Genomic DNA, 5,295 nt, shown 5'->3' with positions numbered 1-5,295 from the left:
GTGTTACATGCAAGTCCCTAGGAAAGTGTTAAGTTATGAAGAGTTGGCTTCATCCTCTTCATTGTAATGTAATTGTGTGATCAAATCACGAATTGTATATTGATTGTACCATTAGGGTTGGGCCCTAATCTTAAACATTGTAATTATTCATGCCATGGGATTGTCCATTTGAATTTGGTTATGTATTTATTTTCCTCCCTAATTAAAAGGGAGTGTTAGTTTATTGTAACTTAGTGAGGAAAATAAATAAGGATTTGAATCCTTATAAGGCTGGGCCCTTCTTGATGTAACGTAGAAACTCAATTAGGTCCTATTCTCATGTATCTGAGTGTTATAGGGCCGACCCTATCCTATGTAGGGTGAGACCCTTAAATAGGGCAGAACAATTAAGGTAACGTGTGAAGGTTAAATATAAAATATGGGCGCCAAAATATGGGGCCAACCCCAAAAGAAAACTTGCACATTAGAACTCATATATAACAAAATCATTTGCCATTCAATAAATACATAAACAGCGAAAAAGGATATCTGTTTTAAAGGTGCGAAAGTTGTTACTGAACTTGGCAAATCTGTTCAAGATCGTAGTGAATATTGTTGTTGTTGATAGCAAGTTCTTCAAGGTGCAGATCTGATACAGACCCGAAGCAAATATATTCATTTGAAAGGGCAGACTTATTCCCTGTGGAAGTAAGAACCTAGTGCAAACCTGTTCATGATAAAGAAGCAGATCAGATTTATGCAAGCGTGCAGATTACAAATCTCAAATCTGAGTTGCAGCTAAGTGCACATTGTTACCTTTTGGAATTGAATGCATTATCAGACCTGTGGGTCTTTATTGCTGGGTTTTTCCTCTTAGGAGGTTTTCCCAGGGTATTTGCGTGCCGTGTTTCATTATTGTTCATCTTTCTGTTTATGCCTAATTCTGAAAGTCACTAAACCAAACAGCAAATCAATTAAGATTCAGTTTCTGAGTTTTCCATTAAATCTGAAAGTCTAATTTCAACACCCTTAGACCTCTAGAAAAGCTTTTAATTAAACAAAAAACATTCTTGACAACTTTGGTTATATGACAATGGGCTAGAACTTTTGGTACCGTAGACCTTTTAACCCACATTAGACCTCTTATGGTGGTGAATAAGTACTTGTGGAAAAAAAAAATAGTACTAAGAATCTTTGCATTAGTTATGTCAACAACAATCATACAAGAAATAGATGCTGCAAATAATACCACATGAGATCTTGAAATTACACCATAAAAGAGAAAATGACAAACTTCCACTTAGCATATGTTGTTAAAAAATAGGAGAGTTCTCTTCAGAAGTTGAACTACAAGAGCTGGTGCATAACTGCCTTTGACACAACAAGAAAAACCAGCAGCAAAGCATACAAAGTGAAATAAAATTCCATGAAACTATAAACTAATCAGTGCCTATAAGAAGGTTATTATCCAAAATATTTACAACTATTATCTCAAACACAAAATGTACCTGATCTATCCTTATTTTCATCTAAGTAAGTCTGTTTTCATATTATATGATTGGTAGACCATTTACACCATTGACTTCCAGGCTACTTGACATCCAAACTCCTACATTCATTGTGATCTGATATCTGGCTGAACCCCAAAAGTTATTATCCAAAATATTTACAACTATTATCTCAAACACAAAATGTACCTGTTCTATCCTTATATTCATCGAAGTTAGTCTGTTTTCATATTATATGATTCGTAGACCATTTACACCATTGACTTCCAGGCTAGTTGACATCCAAACTCATACATTGATTGTGATCTGATATCTGGTTGAACTTCGTAGGGTTGTAGCTTTCTTTAAACATAATTGGGATCCACAAGTGCTCATGTTATAGGGTACAAAAAGTTCTAGCCCATTATCATGTAACCAAAGTCGTCAACAATATTATTCGTTTAGTTCAAAGCCTTTCTAGATATACATACAAAACCAACAAAAGTTAACTCACTTATGTAGTCTGTATTATAGCACAAAGTTGGACTGTCATTGTTAGAGATTGTCTTCATTGTACCTGCCAAACACAAACAAAGGAGACTTGTCCACAACAACAAAATACATGGAACAAGGATGATTAGTAATGCTTGGGAGTAAGAAAATGAAATCTTAGTATGGTGGACGGTCATCACTACACCATGTTTATAAACAAGCATCACCTGATGCTCGTCATCCATCCCAATAGGATATAATTGCTTACTAATTTTATGATTCTAACCAAAACGTTGCCTTGGCCATCCTAAATTAACAATTAATTAAACAAGTTAGTCCGAAGTCTTTGATGACTATTGCTTTATCCATGGGCTGGTCCACAGGTTTAAAAATTACAGATGCAACTACAAGCTTATATGACAATAATTGTAGATTTATGTAATATCCCTATTAGGACATATGCAATATTTTATTATATTTTTCTGACTTTATGAGAACCAATCGAAACTGCAAGTACACAGAATGATTACAATTTACAAACCCTTCTTTTACTGATGTCATCAAACCATAAACCCCAGGTGGATAAAATGCCAAGTTCCAGCAATAACCCTTAAGGATCTATTCTATTTTATTGCAATGCCAATTGAAAAGTACAGAGATGATAAACAGGAACAAAATAATTTCTTATTGATTTTTTTATCACTCTCAGCTGCTGTACTGCCTGGGGCAGAAGCACGGACTGTTGCAAAATGTCAAAATTGCTAGAAACCCCTACCCCTGCTTGCTGCTCAAAATTGCCAAAAATAATATTTTTATGAATTTTCTTTGAAACCTGAGATGGTATGGCAGCTAACTGAAGATGTAAAGCTGGCTGGTGAAGTCTAATCTGCCTTTGAAACCCTTGCGAAATTGTCAAAATGTGCTAATAAAAATCAGATTTGTCTTGTAAACATTGGCAACATATCAAAATACAACTTTATCCCCATTTTGCTAATGAATGATGACTGAAATCAGAAATGATACAAACATCAGCTGATATGATTGAATATTCAAAATGACTGAATGTTCTCCCTCCCAATGTGGCACTCAACTAAGTTAATTGAAACAACTCAGATCGAACTCTATATGATGCTCAAAAATTCACAGATGAATATGTAAATCCTCAAATATGCTTGGGCAATGAAATGATGTTTGTTTACAAAAAATACTGTAGTGACACTGCAGCAAACTGAATATCTTCAAACCCTCCACAAATCAGCAAAATTGTGATTCCCAGATGGAACTACCAAACAAAGATTAAGCAAAGGTTTTTGTCTTTGATCCCAAATATGGAATTCACGAGGGTTTTCATCCTCTCAAATCCCAAACAAACCAAGCGCTTTTGACCTCGAATACCCTACATTGAACAAAATGCTTTGCAAAAAATACTGTAGTGACACTGAAGCAAACCGAATATCTTCAAACCCTCCACAAATCAGCAAAATTGTGATTCCCAGATGGAACTACCAAACAAAGATTAAGCAAAGGTTTTTGTCTTTGATCCCAAATATGGAATTCACAAACAAACCAAGCGCTTTTGACCTCAAATGCCCTACATTGAACAAAATGCTCAAATCTGAAAATTAGATGCAAAAGGATAACTTAGAATGTTGACTTTCAAATGAAGATAGATGTCTATAGATGTCTCCTTTTATACTACTCAAAAATAGGCTTTTAGACCAAATTCCCATAGGTATCATAACTGCTTTGTATTTAGTACTAGTGAATCCAACTTAAATAGTATTATTAATTATTTTAATCCAGAAAAGGAGACATGACAATTCATACAAGAACAGGTGTGATTCAAATGCAAGGAGTGTTATTTGAAGGCACACCCTCATAGTAATATCCTTGTCATCACTAAGGCATGCATTAAGTTTTCCCCCAAAAATTTACAGAATGCTGGTCCACCCATCTAAATGCCAGGCAGAATGACCTCGAAACACAACACCAACTCCCCTATTGGCTACCTCAGTGTCAGCACGTAGCTCAGTTAAGATTTCTTGAGTTTGTACATGGTGATATACGCTTAAGCTCAAGTGAGACTTGGTACCAAGCTTTGGCAAACTTTCGACAGCATCTCAAAGGGTGCTCAGATCAATTAATTCTTTTTGAGTTCGCAAGCATTCTGCACCAAAGGCATCTAAACAAGCCAAATTCTGCACACATCACGCCGTCACGGTATTCTCATCATTAGTCAAGAGTCCTAGACATTGATAAGCCAAATTGTTGTTAAATGTAGCCTAATCAAACTCGGAGGTTAAATTTTCCCTACTTCTATCGGCAGGGTTTCCCCCCATATTTTTTGACGAGGGTTTGGGGGCAGCGCCCCCAAGATGGGGTCAAGGTGCAAAGCCCCGCCAGGCCAAAAAGAATTATTATTTTATAAAGACATCAGGTGTTATTTTTCTATTGGCTGACATATTGTAACCCTAATTTTGTAACCGACGTAAGTCTTGATAAAAAGGCTAAGGGTTAGGGTTTTCTGTAGAGAATTTTGTAGCATTTTGCAGCGGTATTGAGTTGCAAGGGATTGCCGGTTGTAATCGATTCGATTTACTGGATAATAATATCGGACTCTATGTTTGGTGGATGTAGCCCAAGATTGGGTGAACCACGTTAAATATTGTCTCTTTGCTGTTATTATTTCTGTGTTTTTATTCCTGTATTTAATATTTAATATTTATCTGCATATAATTGATATTTTCTGCATTCAATTTCTAACACAAATTGCTTAGGTCCATGAACAATATAGAGCACCATCAAGAGCTTATACTATTGTAGCCTTCACCTTCAAAGAGGCAGAACTCTGCATATGTTCCCTTAGCAGAGTCTAAAGGTTAGTGCCTTGCAGGTCAGGCTAGGCTGTTACATTTTAATGCCAACACTTTGCCTTAGTACATAAAAAGATAGGCAGCATGCAGCAGATTCGATTTACTGGATAATAATATCGGACTCTATGTTTGGTGGATGTAGCCCACGATTGGGTGAACCACATTAAATATTGTCTCTTCGCTGTTATTATTTCTGTGTTTTTATTCCTGTATTTAATATTTAATATTTATCTGCATATAATTGATATTTTCTGCATGCAATTTCTAACACAAATTGCTTAGGTCCATGAACAATATAGAGCACCATCAAGAGCTTATACTATTGTAGCCTTCACCTTCAAAGAGGCAGAACTCTGCATATGTTCCCTTAGCAGAGTCTAAAGGTTAGTGCCTTGCAGGTCAGGCTAGGCTGTTACATTTTAATGCCAACACTTTGCCTTAGTACATAAAAAGATAGGCAGCAT

The 5,295-nt window shown here is 35.9% G+C and overlaps 1 long non-coding RNA gene across 1 annotated transcript; it reads right to left on the bottom strand.

Annotated features, from left to right (window-relative positions):
- Nucleotides 1-475: 475 nt before the first annotated feature.
- On the bottom strand, nt 476-4,910 carry LOC131046675 (uncharacterized). Its single transcript, XR_009106052.2, has 2 exons — nt 796-4,910; nt 476-706 (listed from the first exon to the last, which is right to left on the bottom strand). It is a non-coding gene; the product is annotated as an uncharacterized LOC131046675 (long non-coding RNA).
- Between the last annotated feature and the right edge of the window lie 385 nt (nt 4,911-5,295).

Source organism: Cryptomeria japonica, chromosome 7 (assembly GCF_030272615.1).
Source record: "Cryptomeria japonica chromosome 7, Sugi_1.0, whole genome shotgun sequence".
Taxonomy (NCBI): Eukaryota; Viridiplantae; Streptophyta; class Pinopsida; order Cupressales; family Cupressaceae; genus Cryptomeria; species Cryptomeria japonica.
Note: the sequence above shows the minus strand (reverse complement) of the source record. Positions and strands in the feature narration are given on the sequence as shown.